General features: G+C 38.2%; 1 pseudogene; it reads left to right on the forward strand.

Annotated features, from left to right (window-relative positions):
• Window positions 1-6,924: 6,924 nt before the first annotated feature.
• Window positions 6,925-7,117, forward strand: LOC100357592 (ubiquinol-cytochrome c reductase complex assembly factor 6 pseudogene; annotated as a pseudogene).
• Window positions 7,118-12,497: the final 5,380 nt, after the last annotated feature.

Genomic DNA, 12,497 nt, shown 5'->3' on the forward strand with positions numbered 1-12,497 from the left:
GAAGCACACATAAGGCAGATCACTAGCACTCTGAATCCTACATTTGTACTGGACAGCCAATGAAAGAAACCAAGACAGTGATGACAGCCAGAAAGCTCACAGCATCACCCTTGATCCACTCCATTCAAATCCCTAAACTTTGTTCCACTGATGTAAGAAATAAGGCAAGCAAAATGGATAGTTATGAAGAAAATAGTTTGAAATTTCTAATTATTAAATCCCAAGTGCTCAAAATAACATATAGAATTTATAGCCAGAGTTTAGTAATTACTAGGAAAAAAGTGTGTATCTATATATCTGTGTATAGTGTATATGTACAAGTATTATGTAAAAACAGTCATGCACACTTATTAGTGAAGGTCATTCACAAAGTTTATCTCGTTAATGCAAACATAGCATATTCATTAAGATTCCCTCCATGTAATCATCATTACAAATATAGAGCTGGTAAAATTTTAAAACAATTATTTCAAGTATTTTTATTTTTTCTTTGTCTAACTGTTCTAAAAAGTCTTATACAGTTTATTGTTGAGATATACCCACAGCAAATAAGATTGTGTATCCGGGCCAGCGCTGTGGCATAGTATGTTAAGCATCTACCCATGGCACCAGCATTCCATATGGGTGCCAGTTTGAATCCCTGCTGCTCCTCTTCCTGTCTAGCTCCTGGCTGAAGACCTGGAAAAGCAGTAAAAGAGGTCCCAAGAGCTTAGGCCCTTGCACCTGAATGGGAGACCTGAAAGAAGCTCCTGGCTCCTGGCTTCAGACCATGCCAATTCCTGTTATTGTGGCCATTTGGGAAGTGAATCAGCAGATGGAATATATCTCTCTCTCTGTCTCTCCCTCTCTCTCTGTAAGTCTGCCTCTCAAGTAAATAAATAAACCTTTATTGTGTATTCAAAAGAAGTCCTAAAATAAAAAAAATGTAATTTTCTATTAATCATTCATAGTAATGTAATGTTGCTTTTTAACAACATACTTTCCCACATAAATACGTAAAATAAACTATAGACAGGTAAATACATGTTTAAATTACAATAAAAAATTAATAAAATTTAAATTACCCGGACTTTATATGTGACGTTTTTTACATGTTTAGGAAAATGTTTTCATTAACAAACAAAATAGAAATAAACTAATAAATCTTGAAATAACTTTCATATAATACAGGTATAATTAACGGTAACTTTTACCAAATACTATAAAAAAAAGAGTCATAAGACAATGAGTCATTTTAAGGAATTTTTGAGGTAGAAAAAGTATAAACAAGAGGAAAGCATTTTGGCTACTGTGTAAGATATTAGAAATACCCACATCTCACATCAGAGTACTATGGTTCCATACTGAGTTCCAGTTCCTTACTTCAGCTTCCTGATAATGCTGTCTGGGAGGCAGGCGTGATGACTAATCTGACTGAGTTCCTGCCACCCATGTGGAATTGATATAGTGTGGATAGATAGGTAGCTAGCTAGGTTTGAAGGGGTTGGAGGTCTTTCAGCTCTGCACATTATCTCTTTTATTTATTTATTTATTTTATTTATTTATTTATTTTTTTGACAGGCAGAGTGGACAGTGAGAGAGAGAGACAAGAGAGAAAGGTCTTCCTTTGCCGTTGGTTCACCCTCCAACACACACAATGGTGTGTTGCAAATCACATTTGGATAGATCTGAACTGGTACTCTGAGGAAGGCAATGAAAGTAGGCAAATAGTATTTATTTTTAGTACATAGTGGTAAGAATTCTGTTAGTAATCTTTTTTTAGAAATAACAGGGTTATGGAGTTGATAGAAAATAAAGAATAGCATAGTTGGTTTAAAAAAAAAAGGTCCTTAAAACATGAATTTGATAACCTTTTGTATGCATCTGCAGTCTCTGGACACAGTATAATTATCCAGTGATTCCAGACTACTGCAGTCAACGGTGAAGGTGACCAAAATTCACCTTCCTGGACAGCAGCTTGAGAGGAGGTATGACTAGGGTCTGCTTTCTTAATTGCCCCCCAAGTCCATTTTAAAAAGGCATTTCAATACTGACTTCATCACGACTTTTTCCTTTTATCTTCATAATATATAAGCATATTAATATATAAAACCAATTTCTATAAAATTATGTATATGTTTTATATGATCAAATTGTAAATACTAATTCAATCCAGATTATGAGTTGAAGAGTTTTTATTTCATTTTATTTACAATAAAGCAAAATCATTCATATTGAGAATGTTGAGGAATTATAATTGTAAGGCTGCCACAAAACACACTAAACACCGGAGTTAGAGGAAAAGGTTTATTAGTGGGGGAAACCCAACAGACTGGAGGGAAGAGATGAAGGAAAAAGACAGAAAGGAGAGCTTAAGAGAGATATCAATATGCAGAGAGAGAGAGAGAGAGATATGTGTTCAGGAACAGGTCCTCTTAAAATTTTGCAGGGGGCTGGGCAGAAAGTAAGAGCAGTGAATCCCATTAGGGTGGGGTGGAGCTAACATCTGCGGTTGGGCTATGTAATTATCTGGTTTCCAGCCAAGGTTAGAGCCTAAAATGGTGTCCAGGGCGTAGATCTCGCCACAGATAAGACTGCATCATTTTACTAACAATAATTATGCCAAAATCTTTCCCCAAGCCAAGAAATCTTTCCCACAAAAATACTAAAGAAAGCAAATAGTTTAATCATTAAAATAAGAACTAAATCAGATTGTTAGACACATCATAGTTTATCTACTAAGAAATTCTCATCATTCTTACCCTTTAAAATGACCAGTCAGATACAATGCACTACACACATGTTCTTAAGATAAACAATAACCCTTCCTCAAGTAAGAGGATTTGACAGCACCATTTGTCACACATAATTCATCTTAAATTCAACTGGTAATTGGAGTGACCATCTGTGTTAGTTAATTGGCTTTATCCAAAGGAAAAAACAAGCATCTAACAGTTTTATGACAGAAGATAGTTTTGCAAGTTGGATCAAGGTGAAAGTAAAGCTCTAAACTTTCCACAGAAACTGAGATAAGGGCACTCTCTCCTTCAAGTTTACATACTAAAGAGATGGCTCCTGAGTCCTTGCAAAGGCCTTCAACAGGATTTATATACATTTCAAAGGCAAGAAAAAGTGCTGATAATTTTTCTAAAGTAAATGCTGGAAGTGAAAGGGAGAGAGAAGTCACTTCCCTTATTTTCAATAGAGATAATGAGGTCTCAGTTTAATATTTATTAATCCTTATAAGAGGGAAAACACAACCACTTTCTATTGTCATTTATTAAGAAACTATATGCAAAAATGCTTTCCAAAAAAAAAAAAAAAAAAAGGAAAGAGTTTATGGGAGGCTGCCCGCTGGCTGGCATGCAGGTTAACCCTTTGCTTGTGGCATGGATGTCCCCTACTGCAGTCCTGATTTCAGTCCCAGCTGGTCCACTTCCAATCCAGATTACTACTAATGTGCCTGGGAAAGTAGCAGAAGATGTACTAAGTACTTGGGCCCCTACCACCCACATGGGAAACCCACATGGAGTTCCAGGATCCTGGCTTTAGCTTGGCCCAGCACTGCCCTTTGTGGTTATATGGAAAGTGAACAAGCAGAAGGAAGATATCTCTCTCTATCTCCCCACCTCTACCTTACCAAAAAAAGCTCTACCTTACAAATAAACATTTAAACAAGGGGGCCTAGAGTCCCATAGTAATGTGGAGGAGACAGGGCATATGATAAATAATAATGCATATTTATAGGCATTACATATGTGAAAGTGACACAGCCAGGGCATAAAAGATAGATTATTTCAGATTAACTTTGAGAAGGCAAGTTCAAGAGAATATTATGGAAGGAATATTTTTTGCAAGTACAGGAAAGAAGAATTATGAAGGCACATGATAAAAATTCAGCACAGTCTGATTTTATGCCAATGTATAAAAGATAGAATAGGAAATAGGTTGGTAACAGCCAAAATAGCTACTTTACATACATGCAAAGGATTTTTTTTACCAAGTTATTTGGAACACAGTTATCTCATGAATATTAAAATAATTTAGCACAGGGATTAGATTTGGGCTTTGTGTTAGCTAGTGATTGTGAAGAAACTCTTGCTAGAAGTGTTGAATTCCAGGGTTTTCATTTTTCATTGACTCTTTAGGCAAGATAACTTCCTGAAGTTTCTCCAATTTGCTTTAAAAAAGCAAACATTCCCATACTCAAGAAAACTGACTCATAATCCAAAATACTTGTATTTATGGTTCATGATATAAAGAATATATATTTTGCTCTTTGATATAATTTTTATCTTAAAAACATGGAGGCACTCTATCCCAAGATTTACTTTATTTGAGAAGCCAATAGGCAGAGATTGAGAGTAAGAGCAAGAGCAAGAGAAACGGTACAGATTTATTGATTCACTCTTCAAAAGCCTGCAATAGCTGGTTCTGGGCCAGGCTGAAAGAGAGTCAGGAACTCAACACAGGTCTCCCACATGGATGATAGGCACCCAATTATTTGAGCCATAAGCTACTGCCTCTCCGGGTGCACATTACTAGGAAGCTAAAATTGGAGTGGAACCAGGACTTAGACCCAGCCACTAAGGAAATGGGTTGTGGGCATCACAACTCGCGTCTTTAACACTTAGCCAAATGCCTGCCCTTCCCTGAGGGATGCATTCTTATGACAAACTCCTACATTTTCAGCTTTCTCGGTCATTCCTTTTAAGCATATTCCTTGACTTTTCACGGGCTTCTTAACTTCTCTCTTCTCTATTAATACCTCCCTATTTTTATCTAATTTATTTTTATTTTATTTATAAAATGATGAGCAATAGAGAGAGAGGGTGAGCGAGAGAAGCATAAAAATCTAAATATCTTTCATTCTCTAGTTCACCGTCCAAATGCCTACAACATCTTGATCTGGGACAGGCCAAAGTCAGGAGTCTAGAACTCCATTGAGGTCTCCCTGCAGCAGGAATACAGTACTTTACTGCCTACTGCCTCCCAAGATATGCATTAGCAAGAAGTTGAACCAGAAGTAAAGCAGGAACTTGATTCTAGGCACTCCAATATGAAATTCACACATCCCAAGTGGCATCTTAACCACTGCACCAAATACTACCTTCTCAGTCCACTTTCTAAGTTAGATGAGATTCCATAATCAACTTTGTTAGCCATTATCAACACATGAGCTTCTTATTTTACTCATTTGATGTCCATGTAGAAAATTTTCTACATGAACTTTCATATAGAAAATTCTAATCCTGGAATACAGCAATAGCACATTGGTCTAAATTCATGGGCAGACACGTTTATTGCAGTTGTTGAGCAGAAATCTTTTTATTTCTATAATGATCAATTCAGTAAATTTTGCAGACTTCTTAAAAATACTACCCTTCACTGAGACCACATGCTTCATTTTCAATAAATGAGCAACTACAAAATTCACCAAAAATAGTAACCATGAAACCTGATGAACCTAATATCCTTCTACAAAATTTACTGCCCAATATACTTTTTTTTTTTTTTTTGTCTCTTGACTCACGGAAAAAGGGATCCTAATTCTTGCAAAAACCCATGTCTCCAAGTGAGCGTAGGGCACCATTCCCTCCTTGCATTAGGCACTTCCTCAGTGATTATCCTTTCTTCCTCTACTTTGTCCACTTCTCTGCTTGCTCCTGTGCATCAGCATTTCAAGACATCCACAGTTTCTTCATCTTTTAAACCAGAATGAAAAAAGGCGTTAAACAAACAGATATCCTGCATTGGAGGCCATGATCTATTCAATCATTTGCTCCCATTTTTACACTTCTTCAGAGTCAAATCTGCCAAGCTCATCGACCTTCCTTACCCTGTTTATATAATTTGGCTGTCCTTTTCACACCCATGGATCTGATCTCAGAAATGCTAAAGCAGTAAGACATTTGTCATTTTTAACTGTTCTTTATGTCTCAAGAGGATTCAAAACAGTTAACCTCTCCCATCTAAAAGAACAATATTTGCCACTGATGCTGGTCTGGAACATTTCCAATATCCTTTTTCTCATTCTCTATTGATGAGCTTCCTTCCCTTCCATCTTTTCACAAAATATAAGCAAATACCAATGATTATGTTTACTTTGTTTTTCCTTTTCCCTATACGATGCCCCATATTCCAATGGCTAGAAGCTTCATTGACAAGTATATGCTGGGAGTGTATGCTGGGTGCTGCAGTGTAGCAGGTAAAGCCGTTGCCTGCAAGCCTGGCATCTCATAGGGGCACCGGTTCGAGTCCTGGCTGCTCCACTTCCGATCCAGCTCTCTGCTATAGCCTGGGAAAGCAGTAGAAAATGGCCAAGTCTTTGGGCATCTGCGCCTGCGCAGGAGACATGGAAAAAATACCTCTTTCCTGGCTGCGGATAGGTGCAGCCAATTGGGGAGTGAACCAATTTCTCTGTCTCTCTCTCTGCCTCTCTTTCAGTCTCTCTATGTGTAACTCTTTCAAATAAACAAATAAATAAATAAACCTTTTTTAAAAAGAAACAAGTATATGCTGCTGTGTCTTCCTGCATCTTTTCCTTTTTACCCCTCACAATGAGCAGTTTCTCTGAGACAGATGAAAAGTCTCTGACTCTTCATCCCATTGCCACCAACTAACTGGAAAACATCATCTTTACTAAAATAGCCTAACAAGTTGTCTTCTTATCTGCCACACCTACTGCACAAATATCCCTTGTCAAAATAAACTGAGCTAGAGGGTAGAGGTAGGGGCGGTAGGAAGTGCAGCTCCTCCAGTCCCGGGTGCACAGCGCCTTGCCGGCTGTAGTCTCCGAGGGGCCTTCGTCCCCTCAGCCTCCTCGTGTCCCGTCAGAGGAAGCCGAGACGCCGGCACTGAGCTGCAGAGAAGCCCGGCGTTGCCATTCCGCACCGGGAACCTTCTAAGGCCGCCTCCTTTCCCTCCCCGCCCAGGCTGCCCACCATGCCTGCGGGCATGTCCTGGCCCACCTACCTGAGCGACCAGCTTCTTGGCCAGGTGCGCAGGGGTGGAAGTGGTGCACAGGTACTACTGGCGGACCTAACTAAACCTGAAATCCCACAGAAGCGTGGAGAACTCAGAACGGAGCTTTTGGGTCTGAAAGAAACAACATAAACCTCAGACTTCTCAGCAGTAAAAACTTTAACTCTGCCAGGAGTTCTGTGAATAACTCTCTTATATATGTATTTTTTAATATTGAGTCAAACTATTTTTTTAAAGATTTATTTATTTATTTGAAAGGCGGAGTTGCAGAGAGGCAGAGGGAAAGAGAGTGAGGTCTTCCATCTGCTGGTTCACTCCCCAGATGACCACAGCAGCCGAAGCTGTGCTGATTGGAAGCCAGGAACCAGGAGTTTCTTCTGGGTCTCCCAGACAGGTGTAGGAACCCAAGGACTTGGGCCATCTTCTACTGCTTTCCCAGGCCATAAAACTGCCTTTTTTTTTTTTTTTTTTTTTTTTTTTGAGCTGCCATCCAATGCTAACTGCAAGAGAAGGTGCTTAGTAGATATTAACTGATACATGGAAATTTAATTGTAGCTCATCAGTAATTCTTGTAAACTGTCCAAGTGCTTCTTGTCAGCCTCTTGAATGAGGTCTGGAAGATACTTAATCTTGAACACCATGATGTTATACTTCTGAATGAGTTTTATTAAAATGGCAAATGGAGATTATAAATTAAGTATAATAAATTAATATTGACAATGAAAAAAAGTAAACTGAAACCATGCTTCTAAAATTAAAATTTCTTAATTTGCTATTTTGTTTAGTATGATTTTAAGACGTTCAAAATTTCTTTCAATTCCTTATATCTATTGTTTCTTCAAAGTATGACATGAATTTAATTTCCCATTTCCGCCATCTTTTCCATGGTTTTTTGTTTGTTCGTTTTTCTTCTCTGTGATGAGATTAACTCTGCCTGGCTCTTCATTTTAAGCATTGACAGTGAGCGTGATCTCAGTGCCTCTCTCATCTCCCACGGTTTTCCTTAAACTGTTGTAACATCATGCACTTACTGCCTTGTAATTGTCTTTTTAGTGTGTTATTGGGTGGAAACTAAGAGTGAAGGAAATGCATGTATACTTTGTCTACTTCAGCCACACATTATATCACTAATGCCTATTAGTATATGCCCGGAAGAACTTGACAAAATATGTGTTATTTATGATAAATATTAAGATAGCAGTCAAAATGAGGTAGATAAATTTTAACTATTTAGTTGCATTTCTGTTAGGAAACAAATGTATTTTGGCACAAGGTAATTTACTAACCCATCTCTGAGTGGTGTAACCGAGTAGAAAAAATGACATTGCGGTATATGCTCAGGAAAACAAACTGATGGCCATAGAAAAAAGAAAATTTCTTGAAGAAGAGGGACTTAGCCGTATACTCAGGATCATGGCGTGAAATGCGTGAATTTTGAAGATGCTTTAGGGGCTGGCACTGTGACATAGATGGTTAAGCCTTTGCCTGCGACAACAGCATCCCATATAGGCACTGGTTCGTGTCCCGGCTGCTCCGCTTCAGATCCAGATCTCGGCTAATGTGCCTGGGAAAGCAGAGGAAAATGGCCCAAATGCTTAGGCCTTTGCACTCACATGGAAGACCTGGAAGAAGTTTCTGGCTCCTGGCTTTGAATCGGCTCAGCTCCAGCTGTTGCGGCCATTTATGGAGTGAACCTGCATACTCGCTTTCTGACTCCCTCTCTCTGTCTGTAACTGCCTCTCAAATAAATAAAATAATCTTTTTTAAAAAAATGATTTATGCTTTTTATAGGGTCAATTTTAAATACTACTTGTCACTTTATTTTCACATATTGCATACTGTTTATCTTGCACTGCCTCATATTAATATAACATTTCCAAAAATAGTACATGAAACACAAAACTGGCTGAAAGGTTTGATGTAGGACTTTTTTAGTTTCTATTTTATTGCTGAGCAAACTGAGCTTCAAAGGGGTTAAAACATAAGCCCAAGGTCACATATTTAGCAGGAATAAAATTCCAGGTTCAAACCCAAATGCAGTTTACTTCCATGACTCTGAACTTCCACTTTGCAAAAGTCAAAATTACATTATTGTCTTTCCTACTCTACATTTACATTTTATCTTGAAGCAAATTCTTTTGAAGAGTTAAAACCATGTGACCCAATCACATATTCATTTATAATTTATTGTTTCATGCAAAATAGCTATTTTATTTATTTAGAATTAAAGTGAATAAGTTTCAATTATTATTTCTTTCAAATTCAGGCTAAGTAATACTTCAATGTGCAGCTAGTTATTACAATAACTTAAACAGTCATCCTCAAAATACATTAATGAAGAAGTGAAAATATACTATAATGTAAAATTTCAAAGCATTTCTAATTATAGATAAAGAAGAGAGTTTGAATATTGTGAGTGCCTAAAACTTCTAATAAATATGGCATTACATACCAACAGGAAAAACATCTCTGCTTTTTCCAAAATCCAGTTAAATTATACACTTAAATGTATAATGTTAATAGTTGGATAACATAATACTACAAAAGAGAACTTGAAGCTATATGCTTATGTATGTATACATGTATATTTAGTATGAGTGGACACATGTTTCTAGATGTGAAGAACTGAATCCTTCATGCACAGAATTCACAAATGGAAACATAAAAACAAATAATTTCTTCAAGAAAAATCATTTGTTACAAATAAAACTGAGGTGAAAATGAAAATTCTAGGATGGTTAGGAGACATTTCTAATACTTATCAGAGATAAAGGACTATATTATAAAAAGAACAACAAACTACCTGAAGGATCATGAAAGTATGTTGAGTAAATTCAAATGGCTCTGAAACATATTGTAAGATGGATAAGACAGCTTACAATTGGATAAATGCAAATAAAATTTATGAGATTTTACATATTTTATTTGTCAGTATGAAGATCAAGTAGGTTGACATGTGATAATATATAGAAGATCTTTCACTGTCTTTTTAAAGTAAGAACATAAACTGAGCATCAAAGAGAGTTCTTAGAAATTATTTGTAACATTTACTCTGAACATATTTTTGTGGCAGCATATAATTTTATAGAAATTTATCCAATAATTATTATAGATCTACAAAAACACTGTTATTAAAAGACACTCAATATGTCACTGTAATGACAAATAATAGCATTTAATGTCAACATGAATATATTAGTAAATGATGAAGTATTAATAAATTATAGAACTTTAATATCATCGTAAGTATTCAACTACAGAAATGTCTGAATCTCTCTCCCTTCATAATTACGTGGGAATAATATAAAAAAATATGTTTCTAAATATGTTGAAAGAAAAACTTCTGACAAACTCAATGTAGCAGAGTTTTTCTGAGGAAAAAAGCAATTCATGACTCAGCCATCAGTCAGAACCCTAAGAGCTTCAGTGAGCAATGTCAGAAGCAAGCTTTTATAGGCAAGGTACAGAAGCAGAATAAAGAAATCACCTGATTGTTTATGGCTCAGATCTGCCTTATTTGGGCATATCATGTTGAATTGGTTGTCTATGACCAGAAACCCTGAGGATTTTACAGATAATTCTCTCCAAGAACAAGAACCAGTTCCTCTGGTTCACATACTCACCTACCTACAATTGAATGGTGCTATATTTCTTCACTGGGTTATCCTAAGCTATGCCGGAGAAGGATGGGCACTTCTTGCTAAAGAAGAGGACCATTGCACTCCTCCATATTCAGTGACCCCCTAACCTATGCACCAACTAGTGCTCTGTGGAGACAAAGGTACAATCAATAGAAAGTCATTACATAAAACCCCTTAAACAGTTAAGGAGATTTCATTGGAAAATATCTTATTTTTCGTGTATTTGCTTTTTTTTTTTTATTTCACAGGTAGAGTTATAGACAGTGAGAGAGAGAGACAGAGAGAAAGGTCTTCCTTCCGTTGGTTCACTCCCCAAATGGCCACCATGGCCAGCGCTGCGCAGATCTGAAGCCAGGAGCCAGGTGCTTCTTCCTGGTCTCCCATGCGGGTGCAGGGCCCAAGCATCTGGGCCATCCTCCACTTCCCTCCCAGGCCACAGCAGAGAGCTGGACTGGAAGAGGAGCAACCAGGACAAGAACCCGGCACACATATGGGATGCCAGTGTTGCAGGCAGAGGATTATCCAAGTGAACCACGGTGCTGGCCCCTATTTTTCATGTATAAATATGATAAATGGTAAGTTTAACATGGCTACAAAATGACTGATTACTCCATCACTTATTCATGAGTAATCTGGATAAGACCTACATTTTTGATCATCATAGGGAGCACAAAAACAAACTTTTGTGGCTGGGGATTTGGTGTTCTGCATTAAGCCTTTGCATGTGGCACTGGCATCCCATATGGGTACCAGTTCGAGTCCCAGCTGCTCCACTTCTTATCCAGCCCTCTGATTATGGCCTGGGAGAGCAGTGGAACATGGCCCAAATATTTGGGTCCCTGCACCCACATGGGAGACCCAGAAGAGGCTGCTGGCTCCTGGCTTCTGATCTATCCAGCTCTGGCCATTGCCGTCATTTGGGAAGTGAACCAACAGATACAAGAACTTTCTTTATGTCTCTCCCTTTCTCTGTAACTTTACCTCTCAAATAAATGAATAAATCTTAAAAAAAAAAAAAACCTTTGATAAAGTAAATGACAGCCATCATCTGCAGGTGACACAATGGATGATGTAGAGTCATGAGAAACAACATAGCCGGAATTAAATATGAGAAACCTGGGGCTGGCACTGTGGCGTAGCTGGTAAAGCTGCCTCCCGCATGGCCAGAATCATATATGGATGCTGGTTTGAGTCCCGTCTGCTCTATTTCCAATCCAGCTCTCTGCTATGGCCTGGGAAAGCAGTGGAGGATGGCCCAAGTCCTTGGACCCCTACACCCACGCAGGAGACCCAGAGAAAGCTCCTGGCTCTTGGCTTCAGATCAGTGCAGCTCCAGCCATTGTGGCCATCTCAGGAGTGAATGAGCTTATGGAAGACCACTCTCTCTCTTTCTCACTCAGTCTCAGCCTCTGTGTAACTCTGCCTTTCAAATAATAAATAAATATGAGGAAACTGCAGAGGCATGAAGTTCTGTATTGTCCTAATGGACAAAAGAGCCATCTATTGTATGTAATGGCATTGTTACATTTTTTCACTATGTGGAATATATGAAATTTAGCCAGTGTCAAGCTTTGTGGTACAGCAGGTTAAACTGCTTCATGGGATGCCCACATCCTATATCAGAGTGTAGAAATCCCAGCTATTTTGTGCTTCCAACCCAAACCTGCGCTGATGCATCTGGGAAGCTGTGGCATGATAGTCCAAATACCCGAGCCCCATGCATCCATGTAGGAGACCCAGACAGAAGTCTTGGCCTCAGATGGGCTCAGCCATGGCTATTGCAGGAATTTGGGGAGTGAACTAGTGGGTGAGAGATCTCTCTCACTGCCTATCTCTCTGTGTTTTTATCACTCTGCCTTTCTAATGAATACAATCTTAAAGGACAAAATGTAA

The sequence above is a fragment of the Oryctolagus cuniculus genome, chromosome 4 (genome assembly GCF_051225735.1).
Source record: "Oryctolagus cuniculus isolate XC-2025 breed Fujian yellow rabbit chromosome 4, ASM5122573v1, whole genome shotgun sequence".
Lineage (NCBI taxonomy): Eukaryota > Metazoa > Chordata > Mammalia > Lagomorpha > Leporidae > Oryctolagus > Oryctolagus cuniculus.